Consider the following 18,095-nt stretch of genomic DNA (forward strand, 5'->3'; position numbering starts at 1 on the left):
ACACCACCACCATGTTCTACACCTGGAAGCAGGGCGGTATGCGCTCTGCCGCTCTTTCCCTGGAGGCCCAGTCCCTTTGGCTCTGGGCCATACAGCAAGGCATGTTCCTCGTCCTCTTTAAACTGCATCAAGAACACCATTGCAGACTCTCTGAGCTGGCAGCTGTGGTCCTGTCACGAGTGGGAGCTTTGATAGGCGCAGGTGTCTCGTCTCTTCAGCAGGTGGGGCTCTCCCCAGATCAACCTCTTTGTGATGACTGCCAACTCCAAGTGCCAGAGGTTTGTCAGCAGATTTCCTTAGCCTGTGAGTCTTCGGGATGCCTTTTCATTTCCGTAGGACGTGCTCTTGTACGCCTTCCCTCCAATCCTGCTCCTGCTACGTATGATAACCACACTCGAATGCTGCCATTGCAGGATGATCCTCTTCGCTCCATGATGGCCGTGGCAGATCTCGTTCCCGGACCTTCTCCATCTGACAGCAGCTACTTCCACTTCCCGACCAGAGATGCCGGAACAATACTACACCATGACCTAATGATACTGAGCCTCATGGCCTGGCTCCTGCAGCCCTAGTGTTTGGGCACTATTCTCTGCTGCTGGAGTGCAAGAAGATCCTGGCCCAGGCTAGAGCACCCTCTAAGCTGCCCTGTTATGGGCACAAATGAAAGCATGTCATGGTGTGGTGCAGGACACAGAGGATTATGCCACTGCGGATCACGGCTCTGCAGTTCCTCCCATACTTGCTCTCAATGTCTCATGCCTCCATCAAGGTTCATCTGGCTGCCATATCCTGATGCACACTGGTGCCCGGCAAGCTTTCTCTGTGGTCGCACATGCTCATCAAGGAGTTCCTCATGGGGTTCTTCAAGACTTTTCTGCTGATGAAGGCTCTTGCCCCGGCTTGGTAATTGTATGCAGTATTTAACTAAGCTCATGGGGCCTTCATTTAAGCCTATGCATTGCTCCCCATTGAAGTTTCTATTGTGGGAGACTGCTTTCCTGGTGGCGATCGCCTCTGCCAGGTGTGTCGGCGAGATTCATGCCCTTTCCTGCAAGCCACTGTACTTGACCTTCCATGCTGTAAAGGTGGTGCTGTGGACTCATTCCATCTTCATGCCAAAGGTCCCTTGGGACTTTCATCTTAACAAGCTTTTGGCTCTGCCATTTTTCTTTCCAAACACTTCTATGCCGGCTGAGAGGGAATTGCATTCGCTGGATGTTGCTCATGCCCTGAAGTTTTATGTGGCATGCAGAAAAGACTTTTGGAAGACGTTGTGGCTGTTTTTCAATTTTGGACCTGTGGGATACAGGAAGGCCCTGTCGAAGGCTTCCATTTCCATGTGGTTCTCCGGCTACATCATGCACTGTCATAGTCCGACCAACAGAACTCTTCCAGGCTGGCTGAGAGCCCATTCTACCAGAGCCATCGCAGCTACAACAGCGTTTCAGTCTGGTATTCCACTGCTCGACATCCGCAAGACTACTACGTGGAGGTCTACCGACACCTTCACGAGATTCTACTGCGTCACGGGGATTCCAGGGAGGAGTCCTGGGTCGCCAAGCGGTGCTACGCGACCGGTTTGTTTGAGGTGAGTCAGGTCCATGTGTAATTGTATTGCTTCTGTGAGCCTTGCCACCTCCCATGGTTGTGTGTATGTACTGCTGCGTAATCGTATTCATGAGCATGTGTATCCATGCAAGACACCAGACTGGAGAAGGAACAAATTACTTACCAGCAGTTCTCCAGCATGGGTCTTACATGCATTCACATACTAACCCTCCCTCCTTCCCCTCTGTGGTTCTTCTTGGTTCATCCTGCCACTTTATGTGCATTACCAAATCTGAAGTGGGCCACCAGGAGTGGAACTTAGGAGGACGAGTGGCATTGGTGGGTCAGCATAACCCATAGTACACTGATTGGCTATAGGGGAGACTAGCAGTTTTCTGTCTAAAGCGAAACTGCTTTCTTTTTAACCTGACAATGGGTAATATTCATGAGCACGTGAATGCATGCAAGGCCCATGCTTGACAAAGAAATTACAAGTAAGTAACTTGTTCTTTTTCTTTTTTTCTTTTTTTTTTTTATAGAATTTGGCTGATTTTTCTGCCTTACGGCTGGCATTCCCAGCAGCTGCTCCTTAAACACTGAAGAGGGGCTCTACTCGACTACATCTACCATGTGCAGTACCTCCTTTGGGAGTTTCCTGGACTTAAATAATTTCCAGAGCTTCCATAGGACTCTATTCATGGCCTTCACTGTGCCCCCTTTGACTTTCCCTTTTAGTGTCCCTATGTACTGTTTGGGCGGCAGTCAGCTGTTGCAGAGTTTGGCAACGTTTTGTTGCGGTACCCCTTGATATTATTTGGGGAGATCTTGAGTTTATGGTTGGCAGGGCCTGACGTTGGTTTATTAAAATTAGTACTTTTGACCATGCTTGTTCACTCTAAAAAGATACCCCTCACGAAAAAGGATGTTTGTGTTTTTCTGGAGCTCGTACTATGTTGAGTTGCAAGGCTCAGGTTCTGCTATCTATTCTGGTTGCTGTGTTTGGCCCTTCTGATGCTACCTACACTCAAGTGCAGTTCTTTATTGATGTATGAACAACAAAATGACATACAACTTAATCTATCACACCAAGCTCTGTTGCAAGAAAATAGTGTCAAGTAATGTTAGGTATTTGTTTTACGTGTATATATTTTTTTGTATTTCTTTAGTTGATAAAATCAAGCTTTCAAATTACAAAACAATTAGCAAAGTTCAATGATTACATTAAAACGTGTCTTCTAAAAAAGAAAAGAAAGCACACATGCACCAAAAAATAAAAGAAATGTACAAAGTAAGTGAAAATACAGTAAGAACATACTTCTACTAAATGTAAAATACATATAAGATAATGTAAAATGTGAGTTACTTGCCTAATTAACATACTACAGGGCAGACCACTGCCATAACTCTCTAAAGTTCATAAACAATTATAAGTAACAGATTAATTGCAATATCAAATATCTGGAAATATGGCATCCAAAAACTGTGCAGTAGCTATTTTAATAGCTAAGGTAGAGGATGAAAATATGCATTGCCAAATGTCTATTTGTGTACAGATGTTGTATAAATCTTTACTTGTATAAGCAAAGAGCGTGAGGCGTATTCATGGCACATTAATTAGCACCATGTCCATCTTCCTCGTCCCAGTACTTAACATTTTAGGAGATCTCCCTTCACATAGTAGTTCCGAATGTACTATCCCTTTTTTATTCAAAATAAATCTACCTGCTCCAGGGTATTGGAACACCCACAACTCCCCACTCAACTTACCCCCAACCCCAATACATTACACACATCAGATTCAAGATGGAGACCCTTTAGCCTATATATGCCTTTATTCTATAGGGTGATGTCTATTTTAGACACCTATCATCACATAGCTTGGGCAATGGGTGTTCGGTCTGTGCCATGGCCTAAATGGGGCGTGGCCACTCATGAGCATAAGGGGTTTCTTTCACTTGTTCGGATGCGTCACTCTTATGCAGCAATGCAGTGTGTACATCCCAGAACAAGGGGGACAGTGTGTTTGCAAAGGTAGTTCTCCAGGCTTCTTTGTCTTGATCGCTGAACATTGCAATAAAAGCCATAGGGAGTTGCAGTAATTTGTGTCTGGCTTTTTATTAAAACGTTCTTCAGAAATAAGTACGGGAATGAGGAAGGCCATGATTGTAATGCCTTGATTTACTTGCTGGTAATCGGAACTACACAAAGTCCAAATCTTCCTTGCCCCCACCTCTCGCACCTTTTACGGCTGACCACTTTGGGTTGGTAATATAGCAGGATGAGCTGGGAGTTGAGTATTCTTCTACTGTAGAGCAGGGAGATTTGTATTTTTTTCTTTTATTAAAGAGCTAGTTATTTGGGTTTGTCTTCGTGTGAATGAGAATACCTGTAATAAGGATGCAGAGGCATACTAAAATTAATTAGGTTATTGGAATAAGCTCCAGAAAGCCCTGCACCGGCTCGTCTCCATATTTCTCTTAACGGTTTCCTTCCCTAAGATTCTAGAACCCTCTCACCACTCTTGAAACTTTAGTGCTCACCAAAGTTCCATGTTACTACAATACCGTCGGAGAGAAGTACTTTGATGAATAGTAGGACCAGGTGTCATCCAAATTATCGTCAAGTAATCCAGGCAGTTAAAATCTCATAGCAGTAGTCGATATGGGAAACCACTTCGCAAGATACATTTTATCCTTGCCCAGCCCATTAGTGCAGCAGCAGCAGCATTTGATCTTTGTGGAAAAAGGGGATTTATTACAGGATTTACATAGAATGTGTAGAAGAGAGCAAACAAAGCACTTAGCAGGCTTCCTATGGACCTATTGCTAACCCAAAACCATGACTTCATATCAAACCTTTTATTTTTTTCCAGACTTCCCAAAATACCCGGTCGAACTCGAGGCCGTTGTTTTTTATTCTGGGTGCTAATGGACAAATTTTCGACAGGCCAACGGCTTGATCTCACTGCCGCTTAAGATCTTGGCAGCACGCAGTTGTTCCTAATTGGCCCAACGCCTAACTTGGTATGGAGTTGGGAGGCTGGTGCCCAAAAGTGTAGTGCTCCATCCTACCTACAAGTAAGCCCCTTAAATCTGCTTCTCCCCCCGCACCCAAACCCAGAGACTTGCTTCTTGGTGCCACTACCCTGTGCTTTAAGTGGGCCAGGGCTTGCAGAGGCAGAGTCCTGGCATACTCCGAAAATTGATTGAGACCCCTGAAGCTCCGGCTGCCCACCATTTTTGGCCAGTCCCCCCCCCCATGCCATTTTGCACGCCACTTAAAGCACTGCTCTGCCCTAGCGCCTCCTTCCTAGGGCCCACTATCCTACTAGGGTACTGAAGAATGAGATGTAAGTTATCAGTGCTTAGCTGGAAGCAGCGTTAGTGGACAACAGCTGTTATGATGGTATCAAAAACGTGTTCTGATGTGTTTACGTCCGCGTTTAGTAGGGCTATTTTTCAGTCACTGGCGAGCCATTTATTTGTTTCTGGTGGGTTTTCTGTGTTGCAGTTTAACCCACCGGAATGGAAGCACTAAATTCATTAATATTTTTTGTGATCCAATGTAACTGTTTTAGCTCTGGGTACCGACATACATTTTTTAAAAAAACGACTTATGTTTCAAAAACAGTAAGCCAAGAAGACTGTTCTCCGTTTGAGTGGCATTATAGTTTACATAAAGGAGGTTGTGCCTAGCGGGGTCACTGGCATGACCGTCGCAAACATCTCCCAAACACTACTCTGTCCATCTCCCGCCAACCCAGACCGCAAGGCCATGTGTTGAGGACTCTTTGGTGAATCGTGCTTACTTTAGGAGCCCTAGGGGCTGGGACTTGGTCGTCCGTTCACAGAGGAAGAACTCCAGCTGACAATGAGGAGAGCAGATAAAATTAATGCGCAGGCTCACACAGTGCGACTTTCCCTAAATTGAGGTGAACTGGACCTAATCAGTCGTCCACTCGTCCAGAACAAAACTGTGCCAATGAAACCTAATGTAGAGTAGTTCTCAGTGGGAGGCCATCTACTGCCGTTAAACAGCGTGTTGCGTACAGCACAAACTACAGCCGAATACATTAATTTATCTCGCGCATATTTTTTATTGCCAGCCCTGTAAACCTTTCAAAGCACTGTCTAAACCCAATGTCTAGACGATTAATGTCCGTTCAATATGATTAATTGACTATAATAAATGGGAATTTAACCAGTGTGTTTTGTACATGCCCATAAGAGAAGGGCATCCATTTGATATAATTATCTGCCTTTCTCCTTCTGAGGCAAAACATTATAGGTCTTAATATCCGCACAGTCTCGGCCAGGACAACACAATAGAGCTCGCCTGGAAAACAAGGGAATAACGCGTTCAGGTTATCGGGACAATCTGACCCTCTTCTGTTTACATTTCTGAAGTGCAGTTTGCGTTGTGACAATCTGCAGGAGCAAACAGACAAGAGTTGATAAGAATTCGAGCAGCGAGTTTAGTCTAGCGCTGGCCACCCGTTGCGTATGTGCGGCCCTGCTAGTTCTCCACCAAACTTTAAAAGGCCGCTCAAGGAGACCCTCCTCAAGATACCTTGTCGTCGGTAATGCTACAGATAGGCAACGAGCACCCTATACAATCCCCAGGCTTGTGTATTTAGACAGGGCTGCTTGCTTCGTAGACCTGACGAGTTCTTTTTAAAGTCATTCACTTTAGTATGAGCTGAGATCGGTTTATCATTATGATAACAAAGGAACTATATGTATGTATGTATGTATGTATGTATGTATGCATGCATGGAACTGCACAATCGCTTGCTTTCTGTGGATCATGACGTCGAATATGAAAATAACCCTATTAACTTCGTAATGCAAGTAGCGAGTGACACATGATTGGAAATGGTGTGGACTTAGTGGGGTGTCACTGGACTTAATTTTCAGCCTTCTAAAATACAGGATCCAAATATCTTCATATTAAACTCCTAAACCACTCTTAAACGCCCGACTGCTCATGGCAGTCTGAAAGCTCAGAATCCTCACCTGAAGATGGTGAATCGTCGTCCTTTCGTGTGATCTCGTCTTTCTACTTCTTGTTTACCTTTCCCAAAGCCGGTCCCTGTAGAGGTAGGGCCTATCCTCTCCGGCCCCCACTGCTATCTCCCTAGTTTACAATACGAAAGTTTGTTGTGGCGGTTGGGGGGCGGGGGGCAGTGTCCTGGAATCGAGGGGGAAAGCACTGTGGCATAAAAACCCTCACGGAACAGTGAAGACTAGTTTTATCTTCAGGTTTGGAGACATTCTGTAATGACAGTGGGTGATTCTCCTTGAATTGTTTCCGGCAAGATAAAGGAGCAAGCTGCGAAAGAATGCTGAATGCGTGGATCTTCCTGATGGTAAGCAAAGATCTTGCATTGGAGGATACCGGGGACTGTTGAAGGTGAGTGTCAACAGAAGTAGCAGTTCGGAGTGGAACACGAGCTAGCAGGTAATGTCCCAAGATGAGTAGTCTCTGGGAATGCAGTGCGGGAGTAAGGAGGCGAGTGGAAGCAGCTTGGCTAAGACTGCTGCGCGGGCAATACGGACTCTTGGGAAGAGCGGCACCAAGAGTGCAGCACGAAGGGATCTGCCAACCAGAGGTAGCAAAAGCTGTTGACAGCGGACCACGGCTGTTAAAGAACGGCCGCCACAGGCGGGCAAAGTGGGAAGGGTAGAATGCGGCGCAAGAGCCGAAAGAAGCAAACGGGAAGCTACAGCATAGCAAAGAAAAAGTAGGACCAAGAACGCTACGAGGTAGCGGGAGCGAAAGAGGAGCTGGAGAGTAATAGAGCGAAAATAGGGAAGAAATGTCTTTAGCGTCTTACCCGTGGGCCAGATCAGCAGAAGGGTTGCAATGCACCCGAACCAAGGAGACATCTTGCTATAAGCCTTCCCTCTTTCCCGGTTGCTGCCATCTTAGGAACAACTAGACCAGCGCTGCCAGAAACGTAGTGGCACCTTCTTACATGACCTGTTCTCACAGAAAAGAACACGCTGGGTCCTCGTCGCCAGCGCTGCCACAGGACCACCTAGGGGTTGTGACAAAAGCTTCTAGATTGAAGACTATGGTTTGGGCCCTTAGCTTTGCTTGTATTGGCTCTGTACTCTGGAGCGCCTTGTATGAAATTTCTCAATCAAGTTGTCTGGCATCTCGTGCTACAATAAGCCACCTTTGCCTTTAAAAAAAAGTACCCCTCATAAAAATTGTCAAATTGCTAAAGACCCTCACCAGCATTCTTACTTTTATGTTTTTTGACACATCTGCTCTGTGGGATGCGTAAAAGTGCATTTTAAGATTTTCTGCATGTATGGCATTGTTTGATCTGGAAACAAGAGGTGGTGTTCTGGTGGCCAAATTGCCAATGTAGAATCCAGAAGACTGATCAGTCACTCCACTTCGCGGCAGTGTGTGATCCTGGTCAGATTATTTGATCACCCTGTCCCGCATCCATAGCTGGCAATTAAACAAAAAAAAAACACCAATGCAGGTCATAATCTCTATATAAATAATTGAAAATGAAAACCCACAGTATTTGTCAAAGGAAAAAAAACATAGCTTTCTTGTTTATATGCTCATTAGTTTAAACCCTGCATGGTCATATTTCTCATGAGCGGACTTGCTCTGAATTGGTATAGATGGCAAATTGGTGAGGATGCCTGGTACATGGGAATACCAAATTCACTTCTTGGTCAAGATCCACTAGACTTTGAAGGATTTGCCAATTTGGTAACAGTCTAAAGTATGGCGTGAAGCAGTAGCTAGTGAACATATTGCATATCTGCCCCCCGTCTCTGATCTCTAGTTTTGGTAAGAAGCTCCTGCTTTTTCGCCCTGGAATGACACCTGTATTAAAATGTGGCTTGTAACTGCCTTGTGCATGCATTATTGATGCACCAGTTCAAAGACGAATGATGCTATTTCAAACGGTTCATAATTATTGGTTTTTTATTCAAGTGTGTATTTGTTTTATAGTATTTTTGCAATTCGTATTGTCAAACGTGAAGACTTGTGTCTCACTCCTTCCTGGTGCTTTCTCATGACAAGTTGCAAACTTCTGAATCTGTGTGAATCTACCATGAAAAGAAACACGAAGGTCATTTGCCTCTTGCTCGCCAAAAATAAAACATGTCTGGTTCAAATTTCTATCTGCTCATGTCCTTTATTTTGAGCCAGTTCAGCATTTCATTGATATTACTTCATAATTGGAATACCAGTATGATTGCAGAAATGCTATGTTGTGATGATGTATACTTCACACCGCTACCATTTGCATGGATTTTAGGCGCTCATGTTGCTCTGTAAGAAAAGTGGGTGGGGTTGGTTAGTGAGGGAAGAGGGAAAGGATAGAAGTTGCACTCTTCTGTTGATGCTTGTAGAACCAAGAGAAACACATCTGTGCGTGCCGGCTTTCTGGGTGTGCTTTGTTGTGTGCACTGGGTTTGTGTCCGGAGGGGTAGCATTCAGTGTCTATGTTGTTCGTTGTTTGCAACTGTTTGGTCTTGTGGTGTGGGTAGCAGTGTGTGGTTTGTGTGTAATTTTGCTGGCTCTTTGAGAGGTATGCAGATATGGAAAAGTGGGGGTGGGGTTGTAGTTGGCTTCTGGTTGCCTCAGGGTGCGTGATTGTTTTATTGTTGGTTCTTTGATCCATGTTGTCCCATGTTATTATGCTTTTCTCGTTGAGTTGAATAGCCAGGTTTTCAGTTGTGTGAAAACAGTTCCGTAATGACTGTTGACAATTCATATTTTCAACACCAATTGTTCCAGAAAGTCATAATTCTATTAAAGAAAGAGGCAAAGGATTATGCTTCTCCTTTACTACTCGAGCAGCATTGAACAAACCAATAATATGAATAGTAGCAAAGATCAAACTAGAACTTTCAGTGAAGATGGAGTCTTTGATAGTCCCAATATTATTGGTCTCTTAACTGACCATGTGACCAACATAACCAATCAACACAGTGCACGTCCATAAACACACTGAATATCCTCCATCACTTCCACTTTCTTTGCTTGATCGAAATTCCGTCCTCCGGTAACCACAATCCCGTTGCATGATCGGTCCCGTTCCTCAACTTGCAGATGGCCTGGAATCCACCACCATACTAGTATGACAAAATATATTCAGTGAATGTAAGTCAAAAGAAGGTGGGTCAATCGTAATAATACCAACAATTCAAATGTATTCGTTTATATCAGATAAATAACATGTACAGTATTCATCATTGATCATACTATTGTAAGGGTGGGATAATATGTCACCTCTGTGTCTTTAATAGAATTATGACTTTCAGGAACAAATGTGTTGAAAATCTAAATTCTATGTCAAGACCGGAGGCTTGGATTATGCCTCCGGTCTTGAAGCTTACTCACCACTAACAATGCCATACTCTGCATTGGTTTAAAATATAAGGCCTTAAAGGTCAATTCATTTGATCAATCTGCTGATCTCATGATGTCTTCCAGTCTGGCTCTTATGTTAAAGGCCTCAGTGGCCATCGCTCCCCTCACGGAGTGAGCGCCGTAACTCACTATGACGATGCCTGCCTGTACCATCACCCATCTCAAAAAACAAAGGGTGTCCTGGGAGTCCCTCTATTGGACATTAATGCAGGTTACGAGAGCCTCCTCTGCCGGACAGTAATCCCGGTTATGAGAGCCTTACCCCAGATTCTTTAGCTCACACTTTTCAAAGAGGAGAAATATCCAAAACATATCAGACTTTGTCCTGCCCTGGGGCAGCACCAAAATGCTAGGTAATTCTCCTCTGAACAAGAGTACCAATAGCAACCCCAGGCACGTTTCGGTCTGGTTGGACCTCTTCAGTGAGGAGGAACTGTGCCTCTCTAAGAATAGTGAGCAAGGGGTCCACATCTGGATTTCCCTAGTAACCGTCACCCATTTCAGTCATCTGGCTATTGTCGCCAGTGTTATGGCCTGAGCTGTGATGTTTTCCAGGTAAATAAACAGATGCACATTTCAATCGATATACAAATATTAAACTAATTGCATGTACAAACTGGAGTCCTTTTGGGACCACTTGTTTTGTTTCTTTTTGGAAAACCAACAAACCCCTTCAGCATTCCACAGACTCACTGTTGTTTCTCTAAGATGATCCACGTTTAATGAGTTCCTCACTTTCTTAGTGTGTCTTTGGATCGTTTTTACAATAAACCATTTCCCCTCTAGTTCTCGCAGTTGACTCTTGGTCTTTGATGGAACTGTCAACAATGCTTGTAGGTTCTTGGTAACATTTTCTTTCCCTGCATGCAGTTGGTTTGACTATTGTAATTGACTCTATTTTTATCAGATTCCTTTTCCCAGTCAGCCTTATTTTCTTCACTTGCTCTTTACCAGACTTGGCATTAGGAAATAGACTTCGTTTTTAAGCCTGTACAGTATGTTCCAGTTTTCTTTCTTTTATTGTCCCCCTGGGGTTTTATATACTTCATGTCCTAGCATGCATTGTTTCTCCCCCATCTGGTAGATATTCCGTTTCATTGCCTGTGGTATCTGCCGCGGTTTCCTTTCTGGTCTGTACCAATCACTTTGGGCACGGCTTAACTAAGTACAGCACTGGGTATTTCACATGATTTCTTTCCCTTTTCTCTTCTTTGGCTCTCAGCGTTCTTCCTTTCAACGTCTTGACCCTTTCCTCTGCTGCCCTCACCAGTGCTCTTGCAATGTTACCTCCTTCTCTTCCGTCACACTATTATATGACGTTAGAACTCAAAATGTTTTGCCTCACAGGGTCCAGGTCTGATTCACACTCTTCCCCTTTGCCCTCTTTCACTTTGCTGGGTTTTCGCAAACCTCTTCTGTAGACGAGTTTAATCCAACAATATCAGGTTTCCTCTGTAGTGTCTTCTTCTCAGGACCCTTGCCTGCACTTTGCTCTCAGCATGACTTTGCCACGTGGAGCTAGTTTGGGTGACTTCTCTCCTCCAATTCATAGCATTCTGCTATGATTTTGAAGGGCTTTCAGGCTTACTCACATGGAGCCCCAATGAAAAACACTCTGTATTCCCCATGTCATGTGTCCAAGTGTTGCATTGTACACAGTGCAAAATCCTGTAAAGGTAATTTACAAGTGTTTGGCACTTCATACGTTCGCCTATCTTTTATAGATGAGAAATCCTGTTTTCAGGAAGAATTATTTTTGGTGCATGTGCTTGTCTGTAGCTCTGAAATTAAGGTGTGCAATGGGTGGAACATATCTCGCCTTCTGTCCAGTCAGAGGTCCCTGCTGTAAAACAGCTGATCACCAGGGGCCGCCATTGCCAACGGCAAAGAAGAGCCGGGGGTGGTGTGTTTTCAAGAGATAACCGAATCCGTTTGAGGGACTGGCCTAATGTTTGTAGGAGGTGGAACATGCAAGCAGAAGTGGCTTTTTGACTGTCTGCACTGCTGATCTAAATTAGAACAATTGTATGTCTTAGTCATGTGACACATAAATCTTTAAATATAAGCCATGCCTGGTTGAAGAATGGTGACTACTAAAGGCACACAATTATACTGCCATAGCAATTTGACATCACCCTAGTGCCAGCTCTGTGAGAAGGGCCCAGCTATGATGGGATTGATGTGTTTAGTATCTTGTCCAGCTGTCTCCATTACAGCCATGTGGAACAATGGCCAGTATGCTGCCTCTTTGATTCTCCTGCAGGAAGGGGTAAAACCTTCCTCCTGGGAACTGGTGATTAAAAGACAGCACTGACATAAAGCCACTCTGACACCAGGGCACTGACCACTGGCGACCCTTTCAAGTCTGCAAGCATGGGAAGGGTGCCAGAGTTGAGTAGACAGGAGAGGAAGGTTGGCTACCAGTGGAGTTCCACCATCTTGATTTCTGTAGGCGCTCCCTTCCTGCCCTCCCCCATACCTGCAGGCAGGGCACACTAGGTGTGATGTCACAAGCAAAAGGGCACTTTTACAACAGCCATGTTTGGATCCCTTACAGCACGTTTGCTTTTGACCAATCCCCTGTGACATTTAGCATTTATAAGGAGAGGAATCCTTCTCCTTTCATCCTTGGACCATCAAAGACCATAAGGATATGCTGGACCTCTTTGGAATGGATTGGGCCTACCAAAGTCCTCCAGCAGTGAAGTGACAACAGACTTCACACAGGGCAGAGTCAAGATATGTCCCCTAACCACCCCCATGGAATAGTAGGGGTGAACTGCTGCTAGACCAAGGCCTTTCTGCTAGCTGCCTTGGAACCAGGGCCTGCTCCACTGGAGCTGGAGGATCCCCTCTAGGTGCCAGTAAAGCTCATTGGAGTGTAGGAGTGCTAAACGGAAAGATTCACTTTGTCCCTGGAAACCGTGGACTGGGCTTCCCAGCAACCTCAGAACCAAGGAAGTGACTTCTGGTTTTTCCCTGCTCTGATCTGGTTTTTCCCTGCTCTGATCTGCCTCAATGCTAGTTTGAACACCTTTTGGTCTGTCCAATATGCTGCAAAGGAATTTCCAGAATTATCCTTGTCCCCGACACTGAAATGCCTCTGCTTCTGGGATTGGCAAATGCCAAACCTCCAGTGAGACCTGTTAATTCTTCTAGTGTCCCTAACTTGGCACTGCTGCCTGGTCACTAGTTCCCAGACAATGCTGCTGTAGTGCCCTGGCACTGTATTGAGCCAGCCGAGCCCATTCAACGCTGAAGGCAAGTCTGCGCTTCTGTCCCCACGGTCAGACCTCCGGTACTACTGACACTGCCTGCCATCCTCAGCTTCTTCAACCCATAAACCACCGTTGACCAGTCACTGCCACTCAACGATTTTACCTTGTCCTGCAACCAAAATCGCTCAAACTCAAGGTGCAACACTAAAAGACATGGCGCAACAGAGTTGATCAAAAGCTACTGTGAAGATGGCCTATCTTTGGTCCACTTTTTGTGACTTAAGGCTCCTTTTCTCTGCCTTGTTCAAAAGACATATTGAACAGTGACATTGTTGCCAGTCTATTTATTGAACATCATTGTCCATTTTCCGAGAGTGCCCCTTCACAAAATTCTCTATGTTCTCTGTGCTTCTTTTACATGGTGGATTTTATTGCTCTTCTGATTCTTTTTTTAAATGTATTGTTTGATTGTCTATTTATAGAAGCTTGATTGGGCTTTATTTTGGAACCATTGCACTTAAGAGGTTTGGGTTGCTACTGTTATCGGCGCACAACCCTCCTGAAGATGTAGCCTGTGCTACCACTTAAGGGAAGAAGTTACAGCTTGCCGCCAGTGCCTGTTTGACCTCCGATTGGCATCCCTGCTGGGTTATAACCTGTGGACCCAAGAGTCTGGTGACATGTACACCCCCCCCCCCCCGCCCCACCCTCAGGTACCACAACAACATTGTGTAAGTGTTGGCAGTAAAAGGCCATGGTTGTTATTGCACATTACGTAATAATACACAATCATCATCATAATACATAATGTACACTTTTGGGCACGAGGTCCAGGGTTGGGCCCTCTGGCCTGTGCCGCCTCCTTTTACCCACAATGATGTGGGCCCCATTCGTTGCCCTGTATCTCTCCTCTTGCCTTTCTCTCCCTTTTGTCTTGGGTGGGAGGGTTCTTGGGAAAAGAAAAAGTAATCTGCATATGCAGATACTTTGCTTGGGGCTCCGTTTGGCATCCCAAAGTGATGTACCTTCTTGCTGCTTGTGCAGCTCCTTATATTGTCCAGGGACTAGTCCTGGGCTTTTGTCTCGCTGTTTGGGGGCTTGTCCACCCCCTGGCCAGGTGGCGCCAACTAATTTCGCATCATGGGTGCCCTTTGTTGCTTCCTGGGTGTAAACTGCTTCCCCTGACCTTGGTGCTTGGCACCTTCCTGTTCTCCCTATTGTTTTGGGTTATTCCCCCATGGCCCCTGATCCTTCCTGGCTCCAAGAGTATGGAGTAGGTGTGAGGGAGAGGTGCTGTACATAATTCCTTACCAACTGGCTGTTGTTCTGACAGCCAGTGTCATGCCCCTCTCCCTTCCTATCCTCCTTGGTTCATTGGTTACTGGCCCCTGCTTTCTTAGCTGCGGGGTGCCCCTTATGCAGCGCTGTCTAGTAGTAGTGTGGGGGCAGGTGGATTAGCCAGTACTCCTCCTATAGTCCTGAGTAGTAGTCTTTTAAGTTACCCACAACCCTTCCCGCTGAGTTTAGTGTGTGCCTATGTTAGATCAGTGTATTAGTTGACCATTTCGATGCCCTGCTGTTGTCTGGTTTGTAGCTCGTCTTGCTTTCTGTTGTGCTCTTATCCTTACTTGCCCTTGTTTTAGCAAATGTTGCTAATGCTTTGAACCTACCTTAAATTTAGGGCACGTCAGAAATTGTAGCTCAAACCTTGGCGATCGGTAGTCTGGGCTGCGGTCACCATCGCCGCGTGTTTGTTGTTGTCAGTGTGTCTACGGTTAAACATTAACTTTGACACTGGCTATCAGATCGCCTCTTCCCGCGGCGTCCCCGCCCAGGCGTTTGCAGGCCGATATGACCACCATCGCCAATGCTCGCTCGCCATTGAGGCCCGGGTTTTTCATTTGCTATTAGGAAGGTTGGCGGTTGTGGATTCGATTTTGAGAACATTTCGATGGGGTGCACTTAGAAGTGAGGTTGGTACGTTGTTTCTGTGCATTCGCTCGTATTTAGAATAAAGACCCCGCAATAGAGCGCTGATTTTATTTAAGGGGTCTGCATGCAGTGCGGCTGCCAGGCCAGCCGTGTGTGTATTGCTCCAATGTTGAAAGCATTACAAGGCTTAATGGCGCAGAACCCGTAGAACAAAACCCGGTTGCCATTGTTTTACGACATCAAAAGATCATTTATTAATGGGACAGCATTATAGTTCCAAGTGTCCATACAAGTTTATATTGTGTTGGGGGGCGAGGGCAGAGCAGGGGGCACAGATAAAATTAGAGGGATGGGGTGGGAGCGTAAACATATAAGGACAATAGGCCACACTGGTTCAAATGGATATATATTTTACAAATCGATTTGTTTTTATTGAAAATATAACATTCTGCAAGTAGCGAGTAGGTGTAATAAAATAAGTTCTGTATCACGTTACTATACTCCCTAAAATGCGAAAAGGCCTCCAAAAATAATTCTAAGTGCATTTGGTCAAATGTATTTAATGTGTGTTTTTCGTTTAGCACATTTTAGCTTTTGTTGTTGGAGCTTTAAATCAATTAACGAGCAAAAAATGCCTAACAATGGAAATTAAGTCTGCAATCACCCTCACTGCTCCCCTTCATGGTCACCCTCAATTGCAGTGGAGCCCAGAACACAGCACAACTCCAACATGGCACCTCTGCCACTGTTAAACTGATAACACGTATGTATCAATGTTGCATCGTACCCTTCTTCATAATTTCAGTCCGTTTAATCGAAGTGAGGCACTGAGCATAGAGGTGGAAAGGAGCCATCTGTCTCCTTCGCTCTATAGCGGGGGTGGGGCGGCAAGAGTCTCACTTCCCCAATAGGGAAGTTTTCATTTGGACTATACGGACTGTGTGTGTCAGTGCGTCTGAAGATGAAATGCTATGGCTTTTAATGTGATGTATGTGAACTGCATTTTTGGAAATGCAGTGAATTTGAGCAGAATCAGGCATTCACATCCGATGCCGACACTACCTGAAGCAGAGGGCGAGCTAGGTTGCCCAGGAGGTTTAGTGACTGTTGCTGAGATATTATTAAAGTTGCGTGTACATTCTATCGCTTTTTTGCTATTCATTATGAAAATGTGTTTTTTTTTTAAAAGCACATGGTTTCACCAAGGAAGGGACTGGGCTGGTGGTTCATTTACAGTGCGAAAATTGGGATATTTGTGCCCCTGTGGTGAAAATCAACCATTGGCACCAATGAACCTACAGTTCAGATTTCTATTTCGATTGAGCAGTTGGACAAGCCAATATCACCTTTATAAGTATTCCATGCAGTAAAATACTAAAAGGATGGGCCATAAAAATCGAAGGGTATATGTGGGCAAATTAACACAAACACAGATTTAAAATATCAATTTGTATCCAAGTTTAATTATTAGTCAGGTATTTATCAAGCGCGAACCTAACTTCGGGAAGCAACCGGGCGCTTTGCAATCATAGGGGAAGAACGTGTTTCACTTTGGAAATGTCTTTTTGTTAAATTGTAAGCACCACATATAGCGCCCGAGTGATATTCATGGCCCGTTTTTACCTCCATGGTGTCTGCCTCAGGCCAGATGAAAGGACAGGCTAAGCAAATCGGGACTGTAAAAAACCGGTTGATGGAGGGAGCGCCTTTAAAGGATGCTGAAAAGTGCCCTTCGTGGTTTCGGGGCAGAACACCAAAGGGCCATTTTTGTGCCACCCTGCCTGCCTCTACCCCACCCCCCAAATCTTTCCCTGATGTTTGAGGAATTACCCAAAAAAATAATCTTGCTCCAATTTAGTGCCGAAGCCGGAATTCGAACCGAGCCCGTGTTAGGATCGAGACACTTATTCACAACAACACATGAGGTTCTGGTCCCTGAACCTGTCAAGTCTTTCATTAGCATTTTGTCCGTTTTTCTGCTCTAAAAGCTGCATACCTTTTTATACTTTGACCACAACAATATAGGACATTTTCTCTCTTGTAAGGGGGGGACATTTTGTCCTGTGCATTTTGTTTGATTGGGAAAGGCCAATTGAGTGACATTTGAATATTTCAGTTTAACATCTGTTCACGTTCTGTGATGTCTCTTGTCATTATATATATGTTGGAGTTAACATACTTTTTTGTTTAATGGCTCGTGCCCTGAAGTTCACTTTTAGGGTGAAATAGAAATAGGTACTGCATTTGTATTGGGTTGGACCTTTAAGTGTTGCAGGGCTGATTTTTGTGATGCATTATGAGGAATGCCCAGGTGGCAAAATTTCCACCAAGAAACTGTTGCGTTTCTATGCCATTTTGTGGTGTAATCAGTCATGCGGCTAGTCCTCCCTTGTTCACTGCCGTTTTGTCTGGCCTGAAACTCCTCTCAGCCCTATACACCAGTCATTTGTTAGCGATCATGTGATGTTATCCACTATTTATACTGTGCCCATCTGTGGGAATCCTTGGCCAAAATCTATGGAGGGCCACCACGTCTCAAATTCCAACTAAGTGGGTTAAAATTAGCAGGGCAAGGGCACGTTAGTGAAGTCTCCATGTTTATTATTTACTTTAGCTGAAAAGTTAAGCTAGATGGACTGTTTCTGGAAATTACTACGGGAGGACTTGAGTAATGCTTGATTGTGCCATTAAAAATGGGAATGCTTATTTGTTTTATTGAAAGGACTCAATTAAATTCTTGACACCCCCTGTGTCCCCGTCCCCCAAATTCGTAAATGCGTTACTACAGTTATTTACTTTCGTAATCAAAAACGTAGTTACTTTCAATAGTTGACTCAGCAAAATGGATGTTTAGCTCTGCCTGAGTTAATAGTTCCTCACTGGGAGTTTATAAAACCTCGAACTGGAGGAAGGTGGTGGGAGCCTTTCCCAACCGGTTCCCGTTATTTGATCAAAGGTCATCTTTCCCATTTTCTCGCCCTCGAT

The 18,095-nt window shown here is 44.8% G+C and overlaps 1 protein-coding gene across 3 annotated transcripts in view; it reads left to right on the top strand.

Annotated features, from left to right (window-relative positions):
- JAK2 (Janus kinase 2) overlaps positions 1-18,095 on the top strand; it is a 1,999,562-nt gene that overhangs the window by 263,666 nt on the left and 1,717,801 nt on the right. Inside the window, exon 1 of one of the 3 annotated variants that reach the window (XM_069626009.1) lies at positions 15,131-15,151. The exons of the other annotated variants lie outside the window; for them this stretch is intronic. The gene's annotated coding sequence lies outside the window, so the exon portion shown is untranslated. Of the gene's footprint in view, positions 1-15,130; positions 15,152-18,095 lie in introns of those variants that run through there. 3 annotated transcript variants of the gene reach the window in all.

This window comes from Ambystoma mexicanum, chromosome 6p (assembly GCF_040938575.1).
Source record: "Ambystoma mexicanum isolate Mex_15411 chromosome 6p, UKY_AmexF1_1, whole genome shotgun sequence".
NCBI classification, from domain to species: Eukaryota; Metazoa; Chordata; class Amphibia; order Caudata; family Ambystomatidae; genus Ambystoma; species Ambystoma mexicanum.